This window comes from Culex quinquefasciatus, chromosome 2, assembly GCF_015732765.1.
Source record: "Culex quinquefasciatus strain JHB chromosome 2, VPISU_Cqui_1.0_pri_paternal, whole genome shotgun sequence".
Lineage (NCBI taxonomy): Eukaryota > Metazoa > Arthropoda > Insecta > Diptera > Culicidae > Culex > Culex quinquefasciatus.
Window position 1 is genome coordinate 159,322,934 of NC_051862.1, and position 27,017 is coordinate 159,349,950.

The 27,017-nt window shown below is 36.2% G+C and overlaps 1 protein-coding gene across 1 annotated transcript in view; it reads left to right on the top strand.

Moving 5' to 3' along the window:
- Positions 1-27,017, top strand: part of LOC6036051 — a 747,764-nt gene that overhangs the window by 550,111 nt on the left and 170,636 nt on the right. The gene's annotated exons all lie outside the window — the stretch shown is intronic.

Genomic DNA, 27,017 nt, shown 5'->3' on the forward strand with positions numbered 1-27,017 from the left:
TCCGTTGCAGAAATTGCACCGGATTCCAGGCTGCGACGTGACGGCTGTATTAGCGATGTGGTAGGGCTGCTCGTGTACAGTCACTGGATGACTTCGTTTTGTAGCAGCCTTCTTAGTAGCTTTCCAACGCTCCAGAACGAAGACACGGTCTTTCAGGAACTTGATGGCCTCGTCGTACTTGGGGAGCTCTCCGCGCTTGATAGTTCCCTCCCAGAGCTTGTATGTCACATCGTCCAAAGCGTGCGCCAGAAGGTAGACTGCAATCTGCTCCGACACACCGGAGAACTCTTGTCCTAGAAATTTTAGGTTCTCGACGTGGCTGATGAAGCCCTCCAGCAGTGTCCTCAAATTCGCATGGCCCTCCTCTTCCAGCTTCTGCACTCCCAACAGACCGCCGATGTGCAGATCGACCATTCTCCGCTTGTCTTCGAAGCGCTCTTCCAGCAGTTCCCAGGCTCGCTCGTAATTGCCATCTTGGATGGTCTTATCGTCGATTGAACCTGCAGCTTCTCCGATCAAGGCTTGTTCCAGGTGGTAGAGCTTGATCCTGGCAGGATCGTTTGACTTGTCCACCACGTCCTTGAACATAACCTTGAACCTGTCCCATGATTCGTACTTGCCGTCGAACTTCGGGATGATTCTTGGCAGTGGTTGCTGGATGATCACCGGTTGGGCCCTGGCTGGTTGGAGTGCCGTGGATGGACCTGCAGCGATAGCGGGTGCGAGGTCATCCGCCCATCGCTCAAGAGTTCTGGAGACCTGGTCGTGCAGCTTCCTGAACTGCTTCCTCTTCTCGTCGTGTGGTCCCCGAGTCTTGGAGTCGGTCAGGAGGACAATTCGCTGGTGGAGGTTACTGAAGTCGTTGTTGATCCGCTCCAGGTTCTTCAGATGCGATCGGACATCCGAAGCCGTGCGATCAGCTCGTGCCCAACCAGCGAGTTCCGTCTGGAGCTCCTCGAGGGTGTCCATCTCCTGGTTCCGGAGATGGATGAGACCGTCCAACTCATCTTCTTCTTCCGTCTGCTTCTTCGCCGGGGTTCGTTGAACTTTCGGCGGCATTTTTCACTTCCACTTCACACTTGTTCGTTGGTTGTTTCTTCTTCTTCTTTCACTTTCTTAAACACTCGCGACGGGAAATGAGGCCGGTTGCCTCCGTCGGGTTTTCGCGAATGTTCGGAATCGAGACCTTGTCGTCTCGCACTTGTCGCTCGCGGCTACGTGTCTCTCACCGGAGTTGGGTTGCACGGGAACTGTCCGTTTTGCACTCGGAGGCCTTTTGCCTCCTTCTTTTCACCGGGCTTCTTCACCACATCCACGCCGGATGTCCAAATTCGGGTCGATTGGACTAATGTTCGGGCCGGCACGTTGGCCCCACGGAAAAAGGCGGAATGTTCAAGGGTGGACTGTATGTTGGATCCGATGGCCGTGGGTGTGATGAAGAAAACACTCGGACTTCTTTAAAAACTACTTTAATTAACAACTAATTAACTTAAAAGCGTGTAAACTCTTCCGAGGGTGAAAAGGAACTGGTACCGCAAAATGGCGGTTTTTTCTCTCGTCGTCGTCGTCGCTCGTTGTTCGTGTCTCGTTCGTTCTCGTTCGTCTCGTCGTTTTGTCAGCGTCGCGGCAACGTCGCGCCGTTGCGCGTTAGAAAGTGTGTAGTGATGCTAGTTGTAAGTTTTTCAATCGAAGCAATCTGGTTGCTAAGTGTTGCCAATAAATCTGACACTTCCAGCAACCAACAGTTAGCATTTTAGCGGCCTACTATGTTCTGAAGAGTTGTTTATGACATAAAATTACACATTTTTGCCAAAGACAGCAAATGTTTGGAGCCTTTATTGAGGAGTTATAACCATTTTTAAGTTATTTTGAGCCTATTTTCAAGTTGCTATGTTTTCAAAATGGCGCTTTTTGGCGCAAAACCGAACAATGCACCTGAAAGTACACACTTTCAACTACATTTACTGAAAATATCTCCGTGTCTATCGATGTCTATTTTAAGATATCTCAATTTAAATTTTTCTGTTTTTAATCAAATTATTTATCATTTTTATGTGGAATCTTATTAAAAACGTGGTAATAATCGGTAAATTGAAGGGTAAATTGATCGGAAAATACATTGTTTATGCTTAAAATTATGACAACCTTTCTAAAGTGACTAAATATAAAAGGTAATACTTAATTTTAAATACGTACAAACATTTAAAATTTTAACTTTCATTATTTTTGGGATAACATGTTTTTATTAATAATTTTAGAATGTGTGTCATAATTTTAAGCATAAACAATGTATTTTCCATTATAATCGATCAATTTACCCTTCAATTTACCGATTATTACCACGTTTTCAATAAGATTCCTCTTCCTTTAAAGCCAATCGTTTAAAAATTGACGCTCAAATACAAAGATAGGGTATAATAAGTCATCCAACAGTTTATTTTATTTGAGGGAATCGTATTGTCATGCTACAATGTTTGGAATATTTTTCAAATTTCAAACATTTGGATACTTTTCATCAAATATGTAAAAAAAATGATTTTTCTAGAGGATTTTTGGCTAAAAACCTCAAAGTACCTCAAATTTAGATAGCTGCCAAAATGGCATGATTTGCTTTAGGAACGAGTTTTTTCGAGCTAAGTCATCTTAAGATGTCTCATACACAACACCAAATCTCCCTAAACCAACCAGTCACACAATATGTTGTAATTTAATTTGATAATTTAAAATGATTTAAAATTAATATTTTAGAAAACATAATTAAAAGTCCTCTCACAGTTGACTTCCAAAAAATAATCATCAAAGCTAGAGACAAACGTTTCACGCGTGTCCATAAAACACGTTCGAAAGTACAACAAGCTTTAACAAATCTTCTTTTATGGCCATAACTTGCCACAAGATTCCACTTACGACCTACACGGCCATTCTTCTTTCAGCAAACAAAAGCTAAAAACCCATCCTCTCCATCTAGAATAACACACCGACTTCGACAAAATCCTCATCAATCAGTCGCATCGAAATGCCATTATTGGGCACACCAGACAATGCTGTTTATGAACTTGTCCCGGTTCCAGCTGGTTTGTATGCTTATTTATGGCTTTTCTCAGGAGGAAAAGCTCTTTGCTCGATTTTCTCGCTTTGCGATTCTAATAAATAACTTAAAATGCGAGCCCACTTTCAGCACGTTTCTTCGTCTTCTTAAAGTTGCTTTCTTTGGGATTTTCCGCCCAGTTTTCCCATGCCAGCCATGAACGGGGCAAGGAAAATGTGCGAAAAACCCATCAAACACGCTCTATTTCACGCATCACACGTCTCGCCGTCCGCCGGTCACATCTCATGAGAAAAGCTCTTTTCTTCTTCTTCTTTGGACCTCGTATAGCTCAATCTTGACTTGAAGGATCACATTCCACAAGCCCACACACACACGTGGACGGACGCATGGGGGAAAAGCTAATCCGAAATGGCTTGTTGAAAAGTCAATCATGTGGAAGGTTATTTCGAAATTCGTTGCTTTTTTTTCCACGCGTCGATCTCCATTCTTCTTCTGCGCCAATGTCTGCTGGTGGAGCTTTTGCGGGGAGGGTGGAGAAAAGAATCATAAAAGGGAAAAGCTCTTGCCGCACACATGTCGACGGTTGACGGGATCTCAAGTTTGCTCCAAGCTTGGACGGTCCACGTCAGAAAGCGAAAACTTGTTTGAATTTGAAAAATGATTTTTAAGGATATTTTTTTTCGATAATTTAAAATTTCGAAATGAGTTATTAAAAGCTATTTAAAAAAAATGTTTTCCATTCTATAACTTTGAGCTGGAATCCACAACCAAAAGAATCTACCCAAGAAATGAGATGGACATTGATCGATCACGATTATTGGTGTGTGCTTTGGGGGTGCTACCACGAATTTATTCATTCTTTCGTCCAAAACCTCAACCTCAAAGTCCAGCAGAGCGTGAAGCCAGCAGCCTCGTATGATTGTTTTGGGTGTTATTTTCCTCTGCTTGCCATCCCTCCTCCCCCCCTAAAGTGACCAAAGATGCCCAGCGGTGGGAAATCTTTCCTTTGTAACCTTTTTGTTCGAAGAGGTGATGACGACGATGAGGAGTGATTTTGCTATTTGTATTCACACGCTTTTTGCTGGATGAATAACAAGCCAAAAACAAAATGTAGTGAAGAGGAGGGTCTGGAAAAATATTCTTAATATTTTTTTCAAAACGGACGTCGAGAAAGAATTTACTAGAAATTTAATATAGTTAAAAATATATAAATTGCATTTAAGTGAAATTTAAAACCATGTTTATGATGCTCTATTTGTAAACTAAAAATAAAACTCTGATGTTTTTTTACAGACAAAAATTTTCAGTAAAATCAGACTATTTTTAAAATCAATTATTTTTTGGTGTTTTTTTATTATAGAAACGCATTTATTCCGTTTTTTTTTTTTTTTTTGTTAGGCCATTGCAAATATTTTTTGATGTTTATGCCCCTCGACTCTTACCAAATAATCTATATATAAAACAAATTTCGACGGTTTTGTTCGAACGCGAATCAATCCAATACGGAACGTCGGATCGAGGTGCTCTTTGTTGCGTTGGGTTTGTCTAAGTCCAAGGAAGGTTCTTACGCTAACTAATTGACACTTTGGCCACTCTGGAACCGATTCCGGAGCATCGGCAAATTGTATGGAGAAAGTTACGTAAAATCATATTTTGATCACAGGAGGCTGAATAAGCAAAAAAGTAACAAACGTCAACAAACGAAAAAAAGGCAGAACGAAGTTTGTCGGGCAAGGCTTGTAACATATAAAAAAAATCAACATTTTAATGAAAATAAATGTTTTAAAGCCAGCTTTTTTAGCAGTGTAACTGCACAATATTTTGATGGTTTTGATTAGTTCCAGCAAGAACAGACACAAAATAACAAAAATATGTTTCTGTTTTCCCGGACAGAAGGAAATCACTTAGGAATAACATTATTGATATTTTACTAGGCCTAAAACGTTTTATGTTATTTATAGCAAAATTTGTTATTCGAAAAAAAATAATTTTTTTGTCATGGGATTGTTGTTTTAATAACATTTTTAGTTATTCTTCCAACAAATCTTTGTTATTATTTTTTGTTATTTTAACCTAATCCGATCATCCCTTTAACAGTTGGAGGTATTCTTCTATAGAGCAATTCCATGCCAAATAGGGAACCGGTTGTACCCGACCCTCTCCGATTTCAATGAAACTTTGTAGACATGTTATCCTTCGCTCATATAAGCCATTTTTGTGTATATGGAGCCAGTTCCACTCGATAATGACATTTGAGAAGGGCGTAAGTGTTTTAAATATTTTTGTAATTCGCAATTTTAATATTTCTGTATTTCGAAGCCGTTGCATCGTATCAGAAAGTGGTCAAAGACAAACTTGTAGGAAATTTGACGGGCTTTTCGATAAAAATACACTGAAAGAAAAAAAACCCAACTTTTATGAGATTTTTTGATTTTTAAGTTTAAATGTCAAATTTGAGGGGGAGCCCACGATTTTTTTTCGTTCAAAATTTTTGTGAAGATAGCCTAAGATGTTACAAAAAGACTCACGAAAAATGCAGGATGGAGCAACTCACCTAAAAAAATACAAAAATCATTTACTGAAACTGTTTTTTTGAAAAGTGCTCTAAACGTCAAAATTTTCAAAAACCGAATACGAAAATCGATTCTCCAGACAATTTTACATAAAAGTCTCCATATTGACCATTGTCCTAAGTCCAATCCTTGTGAAGTTACAGCGGTTTTAAAAATAAAAATGTTGAAATAATAGGTTTTTTGATGGTTTTTGGCAATTTCTATATGACAGACTTGATTTTTCAGTCTCGTAAATATTTTTACCGGAAAGCTCGTCCAATTTCCCATAAGTTTGTCTTTGACCACATTTCAATTGGATGTATGGGCTTACAGATATAAGCTAATTTACTATCCAGGTTACTATACTACACTGAAAAAAATATTATGTTTTCAGTTATGAGCAATGTAATTAGTTTATACACCATATTCTTGATTTACACAACGAAATGGGGGTGTTTAAATCGAGAATCGTTTAAAAAAGAATGTCCATGACTTAAATTGAGAATATGACTTAAATTGAGAATCTTTGTGATTTCGTAATTTGTCGGAGAATTTTCAAAATGAATCAATTGTATTTTGTTTAGTTATGTTATTAAAACATATTAGTATGGTTTTGGAACACCTGGGATGTTCTAGTCCATCCGAAACTTCCGGAAGTTTTGTGCAGCAGGCTAACCGAAGAAACAAGTCGAAGCTTCAAAATTTTGACAATGGATCCTAACCAGACAGCTTCAGTGAGTGCGGTAGGCTACAGTGCATTGTTGTAACAACTTATTGGGATGATCTGGGTCATCCAAGGACTCCCTGGAGTCAAGACCGTTGGGTCTACCGCCGTAACAAGCAAGAGGTCGACGGATTTTGACCCCGGGACATACCCGCATAGCCCCAGTGAGTATGGTAGACTACTTTGCGGATGTGTTGGGATGTCCTGGGTCATCCAAGGACTCCCTGGAGTTAAGATCTTTTTAGATCGAAAAAAAGAATGTCCATGACTTAAATTGAGAATATGACTTAAATTGAGAATCTTTGTGATTTCGTAATTTGTCGGAGAATTTTCAAAATGAATCAATTGTATTTTGTTTAGTTATGTTATTAAAACATTTTAGTATGGTTTTGGAACACCTGGGCTACTTTGCGGTTGTGTTGAGATATTCTGGGTCATCCAAGGACTCCCTGGAGATAAGACAGACCATCAGATCTTAACTCCAGGGAGTCCTTGGATGATCTAAGACAGCCCAACACATCAGCAAAGTAATCTACCATACTCACTGAAGCTATGCGGGGTCAAAATCCATTGACCTCTTGCTCGTTACGGCGGTAGACCCACAAATCTTAACTTCAGGGAGTCCTTGGATGACCCACGACATCACAACACATCAGCAAAGTAGTCTACCATACTCACTGAAGCTATGCGGGTATGTCCCGGGGTCAAAATCCGTCGACCTCTGGCTTGTTACGGCGGTAGACCCACAGATCTTAACTCCAGGGAGTCCTTGGATGTCCCAGAACATCCCAACACATCAGCAAAGTAGTCTACCATATTTACTGAAGCTATGCGGGTATGTTCCGGGGTCAAAATCCGTCGACCTCTTGCTTGTTACGGCGGTAGACCCACCGGTCTTGACTCCAGGGAGTCCTTGGATGACCCAGATCATCCCAATAAGTTGTTACAACAATGCACTGTAGCCTACCGCACTCACTGAAGCTGTCTGGTTAGGATCCATTGTCAAAATTTTGAAGTTTCAACTTGTTTCTTCGGTTAGCCTGCTGCACAAAACTTCCGGAAGTTTCGGATGGACTAGAACATCCCAGGTGTTCCAAAACCATACTAAAATGTTTTAACAACAAAACTAAACAAAATACAATTGATTCATTTTGAAAATTCTGCGACAAATTACGAAGTCCCAAAGATTCTTTATTTAAGTCATATTCTCAATTTAAGTCATGGACATTCTCATTTTAAGTCATGACTTAAAAAAAGTTGCGTAAATCGAGAATCGTTTAAAAAAAGGTGACTTAAAAAAAGAATATGGTGTATCTGTAAGCTCATACATCCAATTGAAATGTGGTCAAAGACAAACTTATGGGAAATTGGACGCGCTTTCCGGTAAAAATATTTACGAGACTGAAAAATCAAGTCTGTCATATAGAAATTGCCAAAAACCATCAAAAAACCTATTTTTTCAACATTTTTATTTTTAAAACCGCTGTAACTTCACAAGGATTGGACTTAGGACAATGGTCAATATGGAGACTTTTATGTAAAATTGTCTGGAGAATCGATTTTCGTATTCGGTTTTTGAAAATTTTGACGTTTAGAGCACTTTTCAAAAAAACAGTTTCAGTAAATGATTTTTGTATTTTTTTAGGTGAGTTGCTCCATCCTGCATTTTTCGTGAGTCTTTTTGTAACATCTAAGGCTATCTTCACAAAAATTTTGAACGAAAAAAAATCGTGGGCTCCCCCTCAAATTTGACTTTTAAACTTAAAAATCAAAAAATCTCATAAAAGTTGGGTTTTTTTTTCTTTCAGTGTATTTTTATCGAAAAGCCCGTCAAATTTCCTACAAGTTTGTCTTTGACCACTTTCTGATACGATGCAACGGCTTCGAAATACAGAAATATTAAAATTGCGAATTACAAAAATATTTAAAACACTTACGCCCTTCTCAAATGTCATTATCGAGTGGAACTGGCTCCATATACACAAAAATGGCTTATATAAGCGAAGGATAACATGTCTACAAAGTTTCATTGAAATCGGAGAGGGTCGAGAAAAAGGTACCTGAAAAATTCCTGTTTTGGGCTGGAATTGCTCTATAACAAAAAATGTTATTCCAAGGTTGTTTTGGCTTTCAATCAATATCAGACCAATAACAAATTTTGTTATATAACATGAACTGTTATTAAACTGTTATTGAACCCTGAATTTTGTTATTACCGTCTTCCATGAATTTTGTGCCTTCCGTCTGCCCATGTTTTTTGTTTTTAGTTTTTTGTTTTTTGTTTTTTGTTTTTTGTTTTTTGTTTTTTGTTTTTTGTTTTTTGTTTTTTGTTTTTTGTTTTTTGTTTTTTGTTTTTTGTTTTTTGTTTTTTGTTTTTTGTTTTTGTTTTTGTTTTTTGTTTTTTGTTTTTTGTTTTTTGTTTTTTGTTTTTTGTTTTTTGTTTTTTGTTTTTTGTTTTTTGTTTTTTGTTTTTTGTTTTTTGTTTTTTGTTTTTTGTTTTTTGTTTTTTGTTTTTGCCTTCCTCACTTTACTGAGGAAAGGCTATAAAATCAGTCGAAAAACGAACTTTTTAGTTAGACCTCCTAGTCCTACCATCATTTGTACATATCGACTCAGAATCATGAGCTGAGCAAATGTCTGTGTGTTTGGCTGTATGTAGACATGTGTGCCAAATCAATGTCACTGGAATATCTTGTCACAGGCTCAACCGATTTTGGCCGGAATGGTTTTAATCGATCCGTCTTAACGTCCCCTAAGTTGCTATTTAAATTCATGCAGTTTTCTCATGAATTTAAAAAGTTATGTTAAAAAAACTGTTTCATATTAAATTAAAATTATGGTAAAAAGGGTGGTTTTTTCATGAAACCCTCACATGTTATAAATTTTTAGAAAGCATATGAGAAGACCTTTCTTGTGGATTAAGAATTTTCAAGATCTGACTTACCTATCTAAAATTACAAGCAGTTTAAAAAATGGTCTGAATTTACATAACCTTAAATGGTCCCGTCTGATCGCCACGAAAAAGCCGTGTAGAGGGATGCCATTTTCCTGAAAGGCGGTGTCTGTATAATCTTGACAAAAAGTCTGTAGGAAGTCTGTTTTTTTACTCGTCACTTATTTTTATTAGGACCTCTTAGGTGCAGCGATCACGTTAGGGGAGATCCATAAACCATGTGGACACTTTAGGGGATTGTAATCACTCTATAAATGAGAGGAAGGCACCAACCACCTAAAGGTGGATTAAGTTACGTTTTTGTTTTTTGTTTTTGGTTTTTTTTTTGTTTTTTGTTTTTTTGTTTTTTGTTTTTTTGTTTTTTGTTTTTTTGTGAATTTGGTGAAGCTTTCCGGTGAAAATAGTATGAGACCATTTTTTAGAATTTAGTTTATAAGTCTATGCTGATCGGTGTTTCAAACTTTCAAAAGATCGTTCAAGTTGCTGCCGAAATTCATGTACAATAGACGATTCAAAATTCCGAGCCCTTGAATTAATCTCAAAAATTATCTCATTATTTTGTTTATTTCATGAAAACATAATGTCTCATCACAATAAACCAACCTCCCTTCTCCTAAATTCCCACGCCATGATACATCCTCCAAACGAGAAAAAAAAGAAGAATGTGCGAAAATTCCAATCCCCTTGGAAACAACCACCCTTTTTATGTTCATCTCATCAACGCACACACACGCACATCAGAAGTGGGTGGCAAAAGCGCACCACCTCCCAAAAGGTCATAAACAAGATTTACGTCTGATTGGAAGCTGTGTGTGCGATTACTTTTACTAGGTCGAAAAGTGACGACGAGTGCGGCCCGGAAAAGTCGTGTTAAAGTGAGGGTTACTTTTTTTTTGTTTCGAGGAAAAATGGTGAAGTCAATGGAATTAGTTTTCTCCCCGTTCGCGCCAAGGTTAGCAGGGCTTGTCCTCCACCTTTACGCCTTTTCCTTTCCATGAAAAGAGTGGTTTATTGATCCACTCAGAGTGAGGGGGAAGGTGGGTGAGTTGGGGGAGAAGGAAATGAGTCTGAATTTTTTCGTCACGCACTGGTTCTGAGTGTGAAACTCGGTTTCATGACCACTTTATGTCAGAATTAATCGGAACGTAATTGAACCCAAAAATCTTGATTAAACGAATCAAGTGTAATTCTTAAAAAACAAAAAGAAATTATCAAAAGCTACCAATTAACCTGAAAATCTGCATTCAAGAACTCATTTTGGAGCAATCAACTCGATATCAAAGTTTCAATTCTCAGTAAAACAACACGCCCTCAAAAGTACGCTGCTTCCTGCCGAACTCAGTGCCCAGTAATTGAACACCAATTAGTGCCTTTTACATCCCACTGTGGATGAAAGGATTTCCGGAACGTTTTGATTGATTGATTCCGGTGCCACCAGGGCCAATAGAGATTTCACTCGAAACCTCCCCCATGCAAAACCAATACCCTTTGAGGTTACACCATGAGTGATGAAAATAAAATCAATTTTCGTCATGGCGACAGCATTGATGTACAATTTCATCCCCTTTGGGAACGTCCACATACACACACAGCACGTCAGGACCACCACTTTTGGGGCCACTTCAATCTCCCTTGATTGTAATTACATGGCCAGGGCACACCAATAAATAACACAGGTGTGATACGAGCTCTCCGCAACGGGGCCACCGAAGTCAATCTGCATGGGTCATGGCGGTGGGCCAGGTTAATTTGTGGACGAACCCGACAGTTCATTAAAATCATTTGTCGAATTTCAGCCCGGACAAACCGAGCTTGCAGGAGCAACTTTAAATTGGCCTAATTAAAAACTTTCGCGCACAGGAATGTGCATCCTGTGAGTGAGGATCTAGCTATGGTTTTGAGATAAACAATAACTAGGTTTAGTACAATGGGCAGGGGTACTTAAAATGAAACTGAACTGAAACTGAACTGAAACTGACACTGAAACTGAACTGAAACTGAACTGAAACTGAACTGAAACTGAACTGAAATAGAAGTCAAATGAAGTTAAGAAGCTAAAGTCAAGAAACTGACGTCAATAACCTGAAGTCAAGAAACTGACATCAAGAACCTGAAGTCAAGAAAATGACATCAAGAAACTGAAGTCAAGAAACTAAAGTCAAAAAACTAAAGTCAAAAAACTGAAGTCAAGAAACTGACATCAAGAAACTCAAGTCAAGAAACTAAAGTCAAGAAACTGAAGTCAAGAAATTGAAGTTAAGAAACTATAGTCAAGAAACTGACGTCAAGAGACTGAAGTCAAAAAACTGAAGTCAAGAAACTGACATCAAGAACCTGAAGTCAAGAAACTGACATCAAGAAACTAACATCAAGAAACTCAAGTCAAGAAACTAAAGTCAAGAAACTGAAGTCAATAAATTGAAATCAAGAAACTAAAGTAAAAAAAAACTGAAGTTAAGAAACTGACATCAAGAAACTCAAGTCAAGAAACTGACATCAAGAAACTAAAGTCAAGTAACTAACATCAAGAAACTAAAGTCAAGTAACTAACATCAAAAAAATGAAATCAAGAAATTGACATCAAGAAACTGAAGTCAAGAAACTAAAGTCAAGAAACTGAAGTCAAGAAACTGAAGTCATGAAATTGAAGTAAAAAAAGTTAAGTCAAGAAACTAAAGTCAGGAACAGGAGTCAAGAAACTGATGTCAAGAAGCAAAAGTTAAGAAACTGATGTCAAGAATCTGACGTCAAGAAACTAATATCAAGAAACTAAAGTCAAGAAACTGAAAATAAGAAACTGAAGTCTAGAAACTGAAGTAAAATCCTGAAGTCAAGAAACTAAAGTCAATAAACTAAAGTCAAGAACATAAGTCAAGAAACTAAAGTCGTTAGACTAAAGTCAAGAAACCGAAATCAAGAGAATGTGAAGAGACTAAAGTCAACAAACAAAAGTCAAGAACTAATGGCATGGAGAAGAGGCAAAAAACTTGAAATAGCAAGAACATTGAAAAAATAATCAATTTAAAATAATGCTACAGCTCCTAATGACAAACCTCACACCCCAAAATCAAACCACCAAATCGCTCAAATCCAATCCTGAACAGTAAAAGTGTGTGTATGTAATAATATGCCAAACTAATATGCAATTTAGTATAATGTGCTTCCCCCGCGCGTGGTTTCATAATCGTTTGAGAACCCCTTCCCCATCGAAAACTGCGGATGCGAGCACCTTCAAGAGCATGCATATGCTGTTAGTTTTAATAGCTCGCCAACGCTCGGCACGGAACCACCACCAACACCGGAGAGTACGGAAGTTGGATGGATGCTATTCTTGAGTTTAAAACAGTCGTTGGCGGGCTGCACGCTGGCACGGGAGGGTGGTTATTTTCCCGCGGAGCTAAATGAGCGTGGAGAAAAATGATTATAGTGCCATAAATTCCGCCAAGAATGTTGCTTCCTCTCCGTTCCTTCTCCCGGTCGCACACGTACAAGCTTTTTAAAAACACACTCACATACACACTGCTGTGGTTGGTTCCATAAAATGGGAAAACGATATGCACACACTTAACCACTTTTATGATGCTCAGTGAAATCTGAAGTCAGCTAATGAAATTGAAAATACATAAATACAAAAATACAAAAATACAAAAATACAACAATACAAAAATACAAAAATACAAAAATACAAAAATACAAAAATACAAAAATACAAAAATACAAAAATACAAAAATACAAAAATACAAAAATACAAAAATACAAAAATACAAAAATACAAAAATACAAAAATACAAAAATACAAAATACAAAAATACAAAATACAAAAAATACAAAAATACAAAAATACAAAAATACAAAAATACAAAAATACAAAAATACAAAAATACAAAAATACAAAAATACAAAAATACAAAAATACAAAAATACAAAAATACAAAAATACAAAAATACAAGAATACAAAAATACAAAAATACAAAAATACAAAATACAAAAATACAAAAATACAAAAATACAAAATACAAAAATACAAAATACAAAAATACAAAATACAAAAATACAAAATACAAAATACAAAAATACAAAATACAAAAATACAAAATACAAAAATACAAAAATACAAAATACAAAATACAAAAATACAAAATACAAAAATACAAAAATACAAAATACAAAAATACAAAATACAAAAATACAAAAATACAAAAATACAAAAATACAAAAATACAAAATACAAAATAATAAAAAATACAAAAATACAAAAATACAAAAATACAAAAATACAAAATACAAAAATACAAAAATACAAAAATACAAAAATACAAAAATACAAAAATACAAAAATACAAAAATACAAAAAATACAAAATACAAAAATACAAAATACAAAAATACAAAATACAAAAATACAAAAATACAAAATACAAAAATACAAAAATACAAAAATACAAAAATACAAAAATACAAAAATACAAAAATACAAAAATACAAAAATACAAAAATACAAAAATACAAAATACAAAAATACAAAAATACAAAATACAAAAATACAAAATACAAAAATACAAAAATACAAAAATACAAAAATACAAAATACAAAAATACAAAAATACAAAAATACAAAAATACAAAAATACAAAAATACAAAATACAAAATACAAAAATACAAAAATACAAAAATACAAAAATACAAAAATACAAAAATACAAAATACAAAATACAAAAATACAAAAATACAAAATAAAAAATACAAAAATACAAAAATACAAAAATACAAAAATACAAAATACAAAAATACAAAAATACAAAATACAAAAATACAAAAATACAAAAATACAAAAATACAAAAATACAAAAATACAAAAATACAAAAATACAAAAATACAAAAATACAAAATACAAAAATACAAAAATACAAAATACAAAAATACAAAATACAAAAATACAAAAATACAAAATACAAAAATACAAAAATACAAAAATACAAAAATACAAAATACAAAAATACAAAATACAAAAATACAAAAATACAAAAATACAAAAATACAAAATACAAAAATACAAAAATACAAAATACAAAAATACAAAAATACAAAAATACAAAAATACAAAAATACAAAAATACAAAAATACAAAAATACAAAAATACAAAAATACAAAAATACAAAAATACAAAAATACAAAAATACAAAAATACAAAAATACAAAAATACAAAAATACAAAATACAAAATACAAAAATACAAAAATACAAAAATACAAAATACAAAAATACAAAATACAAAAATACAAAAATACAAAATACAAAAATACAAAAATACAAAAATACAAAAATACAAAATACAAAAATACAAAAATACAAAAATACAAAATACAAAAATACAAAAATACAAAAATACAAAATACAAAAATACAAAAATACAAAATACAAAAATACAAAAATACAAAAATACAAAATACAAAAATACAAAATACAAAAATACAAAAATACAAAAATACAAAAATACAAAAATACAAAAATACAAAAATACAAAAATACAAAAATACAAAAATACAAAAATACAAAAATACAAAAATACAAAAATACAAAAATACAAAAATACAAAAAAAATATTCTAGAGAATTCCTCCCTGTTGCGAAACTAAGCCACCCAGCCACCGAACATCAGCCCGGAAAAGGAAATGTGTCTTCGGGATGATGCTGGCTGGAGCTGGAGAACCGACGAGGAAAGCAAAACCACCATTCTCGTCATTCACCACCAGCGAGGAGGACGCGCGCAACGTCCCGGCCAAATACCGCAGCGGCAGCACATCCTCCCACGCTGCCTGGTGATGGCAAAACGGTGAACGTAACCATGCGACCAGCTCGTTCTAATTAAGGCACTTTCCGGGCTCTTTCCGATGGTTAATTTAATGTTTTATTCAGGCACGGTTATATGGCGAGCAGCGATGGTGCGGGCGTTTGCCAAACAATGCAATTTTAATGGACGGAATATGTCTTGGGTTTCCCGCGCCATTGACGGGTGAAACAATGCAGGAGAGCATTGTTGGGCGATAATTAGAAAAGATGAATTGACTTTTTTTTTTTCAATTAATGGAGTAATTGACGATAAATTTCTGATTTTTTTCAAATTTTAATTTTTTTTACAATTGAAACATGATTCTTATTTCCAGAGTTATTTTAGAAAAGGTCCTATAAGCTATAGATCATTGTACAGCATTGCCTTGGCGTTCTCGATTGCGAGATTCCTACTCGAAACCAGGTGTCCGAAGGCTTGATTTTTGAGACAATTGCAAACCTTTTTTTTACACCTAAGCTTCCATCCACCCCGGGATTCGAACTGATGACCTTTGGATTGTGAGTCCAACTGCCTAACAGCGACTCCACCGAGACAGGCCTTCCTCCTCCATTCTGGCAATTTTTCACATTCATGGCCTTGCGGAATCCACCGTGCGCCCTTTTTGCCAATCAGCATAATGTCCCCAGGGACGCCATGGTGGACACGGGTTAGGTGTGAAAGTTTGTCCGGAAGTCGGGTGGGGCAGACTTTGTGTGTGTACGTACGCTAAGTCGCACTATGTTTGAGATGAATGTGCTGAAGAAAGTTGCGTTTGTCGTAGGAGAGGTTGTGGAATCTGAATGGAAGTGATATTTTGAATCTTTTTAGTACAATTTCTAACCAACAAAAACAAATCCTTTAATTTTGTTATAATTTCAAAATTTCATTAATTATTCACATTTTGCACTGTTGTTACGCACCCCACATCTCCCAATCGCAACCGTGTCTTCACCCTGGCAATGTCGTCGGGTGAAAATCTATGCAAATTTATTCATGGAAGCGACTCATAACTTATTCTTCGCTAACCAGAACCGGCCACCATCCGTCCGTCCACGTTTGTCATCTTTAGTGGTTCCTTCGGAAGGGATAAAAATTAGACCATCTCCGCGGAGACATCTTCAGGACAAAAAAAAAGACTGCACTCGGAGCTTTTTCATCGTGTCAATTGCTGAGTGGCATTTGAAGCAAAGTGAGGATTAAAAAAGTGGTGCTGCTGCTGCTCAGACGACGAGAGGGCTTCTTGAGAAATTTAATCAGCTTTCTGCACTTGGAAAGTTATTTGACGTATAACGAGGCTTGATGGAAGGGGGAAGCTACTTTGGAGCTTTAAATTAGCTTAAAATTTTGCGCTGTAGAATGGTAACTTGTATAGATCTCATGATGATTCGACTTCAACATTCAGTTGCTGCAATTAATTCCATTACGTATACACAACTAATTAAATGATTTACAGCATATTTGAAATCGTTGACCACAAGCCAGCTCCCGTTTCATTTGCATGAAGGTCGAAATTCCAGAATACTTCCCCACTAAAACAATCACCAGCCCGGAATCCCGTCATATTGCAGAAACCCCGGCCATAGCTCCGCAAATTGTACTGCTTCGAAGCCCTTTTTCCTCCGACCAACCAACGAATCCCGTTTGCGCTCCTCTGAATGCGCTGCAAATATGCCTGCATTACCTCGTTTCTGTGATGGCAACAATTTCGAAAACATTATCCCCGAGCAACTAGCGGCACCGGAGGCACATAGAACGCATTTCCCGACACGCTGGAATTTCCTCCCCGTGGCTATGAGACTCTCTGGGTAGAGGGGTGGTGTAGGGTAAAGGGGAGCAGTATTTCCTCCTTCCAAGTGGATCGTGCAACTAATGCATTTCAACAGTGAAATTTCGGAAATTGATGGAAATTTTTAGTTTTAAGAATGTTTGATTAAAAAAATAAATATTGAATTGATGATTAACATTTCTTCAAAGATGCGCAATTCCAGTGATCTGCAAGAACAGTTTTTTGATTTTTGAAGCATAAATCAGTCACTTAAAAATAATTTGTTTTAAATTTATCAAAAATCAACACGCTAAACATGTTATTGAAATTTAAGCCATAACAAATTTCACAAAAGAAAATGAAATACTCTAATTGGGGATCAATGGTAAGGGCAGTGTTAGCATTCTCGTGATCTCGCGAGAAATATTCCTCTCTCTCGAGCTCTTGCCGTGAGAAGTAAAACGAGTTGGCAACGAAAAAAACAACACAACTATTGAAGTTCCACCTTTCTACCACCGTGTCGCGAGCACGAGCAAGGAGAGGAAAGAACTACAATTTCTCTCCCTCACTCGCGAGTGAAAAAAGCTTTTCTTCTTATCACGCGAATCTCAACAGTGGCGGAAGGGGGAATAAAATTGGCATGTATTCAAGTAGGTACTAAATATTTTAAGCAAAAATTTTTTTTTGATGAAAAAAATACTTATGATGTTTAAAGGTTTATTTGAATTTTGAATTGTCATTTTCTTATTGATTTAAAAAAAAAATTCAAAAAGCGAATTGCAATAAAATAATTAACAGTATTTTATCAGTTCTGGTAATTTTGATTACATGTTATTTTCTATCAATCAAGGGTCCTAATTTTCGACTTAAAGTTCAGAAATCACTCACCTATCACCGAACGAATCTTAGCCGACTGGAGCGCGCAACCATTCGCGAGCGAACACAACTCGCTAGCTGCCAGCGTCTTGGTCAATCACTTCACACAGCGAAATAAATACTTCGTGAATTTCTTTGCCTACTCCGTCTGTCGACCCAAGTCACAAACGAATATGTGCAGAGAGGAGAGAATCCAACAAAATACCAGCGTGACGCTCACTTGATATGCACTACCACAGTTTGTCGTCAATTTATTTGGCATGGTGGAAATTGTTGTCAAATGTGTCTGTGATATTGTGTTAACAACAAAATTTGTGATAACATTGATTTTAAGCAGTTTAATAAATCGTCAAAACAAAGCCGATTGCAGACTATTTCGTGTCAGTTAATGCAATCAGCCTCTCTGAGCCATTCGCTGTACTACCCGTTTGGAGTGAGAGGGAGAGCAGAGAGAGAGTATTCAGTAGCGATTGGTGTGGAAGTGACAAACGGTGGGAAACGATCAGATCAGTATTTCGTCTCGTTCGATTTGTGATCGCGAGTGAATGAGTTTTCTTGCAAGCAATTAGTCATGATTTGTATTATTGTCGTATTCAAAAGACTTCCAACGAGGCAATCAAGCATCAGTGATTCCTCCATACATATTTTAGAGCTAACCAAACACAAATGTTATGAATTTTTTTCCTTTGTAAGTTTTGTAAGTCCTTGTTCGTTATGATGAGGACTGTAAGAAAAAAAATAGTTACCTCCTAAAATAATCATATTTATCATTCAAAGAATTTGGCATAGCGTCCTTCGCCTTTTTTCATATTTTTTGTGATTTTATTTGATGGCAATTACATTACGATCATCGGTACTGGCAACACCAGCCAGCAACAGTCAAGTGTTCGGAGCTCTTCAAACTTTTCGATTTTTTCGCCGTAATTTACCGTGATTACCCGCGAGTTTGCTGCTCCAGCATGCCAAGGGCCGGCCGTGGCCGTGGCAGTTCGAGTGTGGCCTCGAAAAACCCGCGAAGCTCATCTACCGGCAGAGTGCAGAAAGGTAAACACACCAACGCCGCATCGACCGCCATCGCGCACGGGAGCGTGCCCGGTGACGTCACCGATCCTTCATTTTTACACGTGTCATACCGTCCACGTGAGCCCCCAGTACGGACGAGACAATCGACCCGGGCATCCGGAAGCACTTCCGGCCAGCTGCAGCAGCAGCAGCAGTCCACCAGCACTACGACAACAACCACTTCCAACGTTCCCACCAGCAACGAATTTGAGATGCTGAGTGGAGAAGAAAACAACACCGCCAGTGACAGCAGCAGTGCTAGCGACGACGATGACTATGATTAACTTGCGCGCAAGCAAGAAAAGAAGAAAAAATGCCACTCTCCGAAGGAACGACGTCCACCTCCAATTTTTATTTTAGAAACGTTGGCAGACGATATTGACGAGTTGCTTGAGGGACTCCAATATTGTCTGAAAATTAGTAAAACTTTAGTGCAAGTTATTACGCACAATAAACAGAATTTCGACCTGGTGGTGAAGAAGTTGAAGTTGCGAAACTTCAAATTCTTCACATTTGATCCTGCAGAGAAGGTCCCAGTGAAGATCGTCCTTCAGGGATATCCGGACCGCCCGATCTCCGACCTGGAAGAACACCTGTCGGGCATCAAGGTTAAGCCTCGAGAGGTTAAGGTGCTCTCGAAATCGACAACGGTGACAGGTACGTACACATTGTACCTCCTGTACTTCGATCGTGGGTCCGTCAAAATACAGGACCTACGGCGGATCAAAGCACTGGACGGCTTCTTCGTGACGTGGCGATTCTACATGAAGAATCCCGCCGACGCAGCCCAATGCCACCGCTGTCAAAAGTTCGGACACGGTTCAAGAAATTGCAATCTTCCGCCCCGGTGCGTAAAGTGCGGTGAGACTCACTTCACCGAAAGGTGCAATCTTTCGCGGAAAGACCAGCTGGGGGAAAACGCCCAGCAGCACAAAGCGCGCGTCAAGTGCGCGAACTGTGGTGGAAACCACACGGCGAATTTCCGTGGCTGTGCCGCGCGGAAAAAATACCTCGAGGAGCAGGACAAGAAGAAGAAAGCGCCAGCGTCCCGCCAACCTCCGAAGACTTCGAGCTCGAACGCTGCAGCAGCTGGCGGCGGAGCGGTTCCATCAACCAAACCAGCGTTCCCTCCCGGTTGGGGAGGTTCGAACGCTAGAGTAGCCGCTTCTGGCATCGGTACTCCCCCGGGACAAGCTGATGTTACCGGTGATGATCTCTTCACGCTTCCTGAGTTTTTCGCCCTTGCTGGAGAGATGCTCACGCGCTTTCGTGCCTGCCGAAACAAGGCAGAACAATTCCAAGCTCTCAGTGAGCTGATGATGAAGTACATCTACAACGGATAAGCTGTATTGTGCAGCGAAGTTTTTCGACGTCAACAGACAACACAAACTGTGATTAAGTTTTAAGCTTTTTCTATTTCTATCCTTTTCCTTAGCAAATTTCGAAGGTTTTTTTTTTTAATTTTTCCTTCTCTTGCCAAATCCATCATTGTTAGAATATCCAATTACATCTAAATGAATTATAGTGTAAACCATAGTTGAAAGAAACTCCAAATCTCTATTAGGTTATAAGAAACACAAAATTGTAAATTGATTATTTACTAATAAACACTAATTGAATTGAATTGAAATTACATTACGATTTTGGATTGCTATGTATGATTTGAAAACTAGTTTTGAAATTATTTGATAAATTGAATTTTTGTTTGATGGATCTTCCTATTTTTTTTTTGTAACTTCTCGCATCCACGATAAAGCAAATTTCTTCAGAACATTCAGAAATGTGCAATAAATAAACGGGATTTCGTGATTTTCACTGTTCACTCCTCCTAAATAAATTTATTTCATTTTATTTACAGACATTATTCTTCTACAAAAAGTCACGAGTCATTTCGACGTTTGACATTTCATGAAATTTATTTTTAAGAATCTTTTACCGATATTTCGTGGATGCGAGAGAAGAGACAGGATTCCTGTGGGATTTCTCTATTTGTGAGTGTAAAAAAAACGATCGATGATTTTTTTTTTCTTGGCTGAAACAATATATTGAATATACTTTTCACAACATATATAAATATATCGATGCCTCTGTGTTCTCTTGTACTAAGCTTGCTGAGATTCCTAACCAGTTAGCATAAGAGAGCACAGAGGCATCGATATATTTAAATAAATTAGATTGCTTTTATAAAATTGTAATAATAGAACCCTAATTCAGAATGATTAAAATTTTAGTTGTCGATACATCTTTATAAATGTTATTTTTTCAATTATTTTTGCATAAATTGCTCACTGTCCAAGCAGATAAAAATAAAAAAAAGATCTGCGCAAAATTCACTACATTTTTCATTTGGTCATTGTTTATCTAACCTTTATTTCCTGATCAAAAAAATAAACGAAGTTCTTCTAAGGCATGGGTAACCTTCCCTTTTCCATGCGGGCCAAATTTGGGTTTTTTTTTCTAAGTGATGATAGACTGGATATCTTCTGGAAATCTTAAAGATCAAGTTCAATTGTTAAGAATAAGTGTTGAGTAACTAAACTACTAGTTTTGATAATTTTATCAAATTTGGGAAGAACTAAAAAAAAGTGTGATTCTAAATAAAATTGAGTTTTCAAAAAATATCGTAAAGTTTCAAAACAAACAATGAAAAATTAAAAACAATGGCTTTAACAGAAAAATTGGTTCAAAAATTTAAAATCATTCTTCCTAACAAGACTCTTTGACTACAGAAAATTAAAAGAATAGCATAAAAAATCACTTTGTTTCCTTTGATTTTTTTTATATTTTTATTTTTTATCAATCAACCAGTAAGGACTGGCTAGATTATATTCATGATTATCTTAAAAAAAAGTTCTTTGTTAAATAATATTATTATTTTATTATGATTACCGAATCGAGTTGCTTCAGATAATTATTTTTAAAAGGTCTTAAATATCTTAAATTTAATTAATCTTTCGCTAGACAAAGTTCAATACAAATTAAAAAAAAACACCAAATTAAAATATTGTTGACCTGTGATTGCGAAGATTGACTGCGCAATATGCATGAAACACTATGTTTGTTCTACTTTGCTAATGGTGATTATCTGCTTTCTTCCTGACAGTCAATGCTTGTTGAGTTGGACTTCTTGTCATAGTCTGTAAATGTAAAATAATATTTCAAAATATCTCCATCGTTGCTTGAAGAAACAAAAATCAGTAGCCATAAATGATTTTTTTAAATCCCATAATATTTTCAAACAAACCAACTATTAGACCACCCACCCTAGGCATCTCGCATATTAGACCATTATGCATAATGTACCATCAACGTTCGGTATGCGACCACCACCACCCCACCTCACCTCCCCCCAAACCTCAAAGCTCATCATGCAGTTATATGCGAGTGAGTATCCAACAGCCCCAACTGAGTGCAAGGAAGGAATGCATTATTGCATTTTTGCACTATCTCTCTCTCTCTCTCTTGCTCGTTGGATGATGCAATCTACGAGAGTGCCGCATATATCAACGTTTCCGATAAGAGGAGTGCAGTTTGGGGGAAAGGGAAGTTGGGGGTTGGAGAGTAGTTGCAGTTGCTGGTTTGAAGTAGTAAAAGGACCAAGTGAACGAGGACTCGTCGGGAACACCTGTTGGAAATTTGGTAACGATTTGTGCATATATTTTGATAACGTATTAAAGCGTCTGGCTTTGGAGCTGAAGGAGTGAAATTGCTTTTGGAAGTTTTTTGTTTTGTTTTTGCTTTTGCAGAAGCGGCCATTGAAACTTTTTGCAAATCAGATAACGCTAATGTCACATGCAAATAGTAAAAAAATACATCTAATAAGGTGTAAATCTACCTCAACAATTGTAGAAATGTTTTTTTTTGTGAATTTTAGAAAATGATAAATAAAAAGAAAACAACACATTTTCTAAACTACAAATTAAAAAACTGTGCAAATTTGGAAGTTGTCAATTTAGAAGGTTTCAAGATTACCTCAATTTAAACTGAAACAGTTTTTACTGGGCAAGCTAAGTTTGCCTGCTCTTTGGTGTGGTAAAAACACAGCACACAACAAGGTGGTTCTGATATGTACTTCCAAGAAAACTTCCTTTTCTTACCTTCTAGTTAAAGTCACAGGTCTTCGAAAGGCAACAAAAAAGAAGAAACCTAACCCAACCAAAGTTTCACAATTACCGCATAGTTTGCCCCTGTTACTGTGCCGCACACTCGAGCGACCCCGTAATTCGCTTTCTGCTCCAAGTACAAGTATTAAAGTTTGATTAAAGTGATTCCCGTCCGCCGGGTCTCTGTTTTGTCATTAGTTTGATGAAAGTTTGCCATTATTGTCATTCCGAACCCCCCCCGCAGTCTCGAGCAGGTGGGGTAACTTATTGTAGCGCGAAATTGAAATCTTGACGAGTGACGAGCTTTTTAAGCACGAATTCATAAAACTTGATCCAGCTCGGACATGGTCGAAACCCGCAATCGGGAGCATTCAAATATCAAAAAAGTTGCCCGTGAAAATATTTCATCTATTGGCCGCGTCCTTGTGCGGCGTTTGGTCTTTAGACAAAACTTTGAAGGGCGCATTCTTGGCTGAGCTTTTTTATTTCGCGAGACCGATACAATAAAACTGGTGCAACGATTTTGAGAGAAATGTACCAAAATGTTATCGCTACTCTATCAAGAAAAAGTTTACCAAATCGCTCAAATGAATCGCTAAAGTGAAGAGAAAACAAATTTTCAACATCATTGAACAACCCACATGTGTGCAGGGGAAAACATCACGCCATTTTCCCCAGCAAAAACAACAGCATTTTCCCGCAATCTGCGCGTTGTTGCATCGCAAATATCCTCCATTCAAAGCTCCCTCTCTGTCTCTCTCATGAGGGAAAATGAAGCCTCCCCCGCGGAAGCTTTGCTGCATCGCTTCTCGATCAATATCTTTTTGCTCTTCAGGAATGCACCGCACCACGTGCTTCTTATGCTATTCATGCACTTTTGTGTAAAGCTTATTGTTGTTGTGTGTCCCGGCAGAACGTGGGTGGTGGTGGGAGGGTAGGAGCATAACAAAGCATGTGAGCACCATATCGAATAACATGCAAAGTGGTGCTTTTACTCGCACGTCGGCTGATGTGATTCTGGGAAGGTTACCGTTAGGTGGAGGTGATTTGTAAAGCTTACTACACAGAAAAAAAAAAGTTGAATTTTGGAATGTTGAAAATTTGGTAGGTTGAATATTACCTCTTTATTTGTGTAATATTACATAAAAAATGTGTAAAAATGTGAACCTGATGAATATTCATCAAAAACTGATGAAAATTCAGCATTTTCTGGGGTAAAATTTATCATTTATTTTGCCACAAAATCTGTCACCATTTCCTGATGAATATTACCATCATTTTTTTTTTCTGTGTAGTTGATAAACTATTTTAATTGCTTCGTTACAAAGTTTTTCTAAATATTTTTCAATTAAATTGAGTTATATAAAAATGTTTCACCATAAATTTCCACGTAACGGTTCAGCGAACAGATAAGTAAAAGTGATACCATTGAAAAATGACATTTTAGCACATTTCTTGCACTGAAACTCCCCCCTCCCATTCATCAGCCAGTGGAAAAACAACTCGCGGTCGTGACAATAACACGTGCCATCACAACAACCTACTTGCGTGCGAAACCACAAGCACACCCAAACAAACACACACACGCTGTCAATGTCTGAAAAGGGATGCATTCCATCGGCGAGGTTTCGTCGTCCTTTGTGGTATCTCGCAGCATAAGTAAGAAAACACTATCTCAGCGCATGATGAGCTTTCTTTTCCGTGCATAATAGCTGCTGCTGATGGCGTTGTTTACATTAAGGAAGAAGAGATACTTGCTCAATGGCAGTGCTTCAGTAATGAAGTTTTAAGCAACTTTTGAGCCGCAGGAATGTTTCCAATGAGGGAAGCGAGGGAATTGTTGTATAAAGTTTGAAAATAAATAAATTAAAAGTTCGCTCGACAGCATGGCCTTGGCGTTTTCTATTGCGAGATTCCTACTCGAAACTAGGTGTCCGAAGAAAAGAATGTCTAGATCATTCTAGAAATTTGCAGAAATTAATATGATAAAATCTGTAATTTCTGCGACCGAAATCATCGTTCCACCTTTCTTAAAACGACTGCCTCTGCGAAATTTTTGGCGATTTTTTTAAACGCAAAAAAAAATTGAACGATGTTTTTGATCGCAAAAATTACAAATTTGATCAAATTAAGTTCTGCAAAGTTCTAGAATCATCCAGACATCCTAACAAATCACTGGAAAGAAGAATCATATTGATTGGTTGAGTTATGTCCGAGAACCATTGAGTTGAAGTCACCGTTCCAACTTTGTTAGAGCCTTGGGCGCTGGAATGTTAACTGGTATTTTAAATAGAAAAAAAGTAAATGTTGGGTACTTTTCAAGATTGTTGCAATTTTGTATAATTTTAAAGCACTGTTAAGATACAAGTTTGCTGACAACTCCAATTCGATAAAATAAAAATATAAAAAATTGAAATACCAGGCCACAGTCTCAACATTTGAATGAAAAAATGTTTTAAAATTCAATTTTACATAAGTTGCAATCATTAGTTTTCCATGAAATGTAAGTTTGACGAAAACAAAAATTTTAGCAAAAAACAAACACTTTTTGCAGTACTGTACATCAAAAATTCCCCAATATTCAAAAGATTTTTGAATTGACACTTGCATGCTAAAAATGATTCTCATTGCGAGGGAATGCATGCAAAGTATTTACGAAAAATAATCAAAATAAATTATCGGGAAATTCACATACATTTCGACAGTTATGACACAATTTTTGAAAATGCTAAAAAAACACAAAGCTACGTATTTTCAAAAAAAATACTAAAAATTAAAGTTTATGACAATATGCAATGCATATCAAATAATCAAAATTTTGCAAATAAATTTTGAAAAATATTTGCAACGGCCTTAGATGAAAATATATTTTTTTAAATACTCTAAATTTCCACAAAACTACGTAATTTCAAAACAAATTAAAATTTGGGTGTTTGACAATATGTGTATCAAACGAACTGGAATGTTTGATAACATTCGATAGTAATTATGCTTTTTTGAGAGTACTCAAAATTTTCACTAAACTACGTATTTTCGAAAAAAATAATTCAAAATGTCAGTTTTTTACAATTCAGGTATAAATTATCGAGCATTTTTCTTACATTTCAATACATAGAAATATTTTTTTCAATGCTCAAAAATTTTCGCAAAACATTTGAGAAATGGGATCCCAATGAAGTTTCCGTTGAAATAAATCGTTTGATACCTTAATAGTCTCAAAAAATTATCTTTACCATCGAAATATATTATAAATTCTCAATCAATTGATGCCCGTATTGGAAAAAACTTTTTTTTTATATTTTATCAAAAATACGTAGTGTTGTGAAAATATTAAGTGCCTTAAAAAAAGTAGTAAAGCTTTTGAATGTGTTTTAAAGTATTAAATCGTTTGATTATGTAAAACACTCGATCATTTGACACCCATATTGAAAAAAAAAAACTAATATTTTTAATATTTTTCCAGAAAATACGTAGTTTTTTTGTTTTTTTTTTAACATTAAAAAAAATATTTTTACGCTGAAATTTATGAAAAAAAATTCGATCGTTTGGGTATTTTTTCAAAAAAGCGTAGTTTTGTGAAAATTTTTGAGTATTTTATAACAAAAAATATAACTGACGAAATGTATGAAAAATTCCCGATCATTTGATACTAAAACACTTAAATTCTTAGTATCTTTTCGAATCATCCTAAGGCCTTGGAAAAATTTCACGTCGGATAATTGAATCACGAAAAAACATGTTTTTTCGTTGTCTTAGTTTTGATTATCGAACTTAGTTATGGTCCCCATACTACTTTTAAGTGATTTAGAATTTTTGAATCCAAGATGGCGGCCAAAATAGCGTTGATAACATACTTAATTATAGGTTTTGTATTAAGTAGGCCATCATTCACTAAATTCGAATAAAACTAAGTTGCAGAACTTGATCTTGATGTGAAAAGTACGAAAAAATTGAAAACGAAAAAAATGTGTTCATGATTTGATTATTCGAAGTCCCATACAAACCTTCGGATAATCGAAATTCTGATAATCGAAACATCGGATCATGGAGTCTAGAGCGTACTATCGAAAATTGTGTCAGAACTGTTGAAATGTACCGTG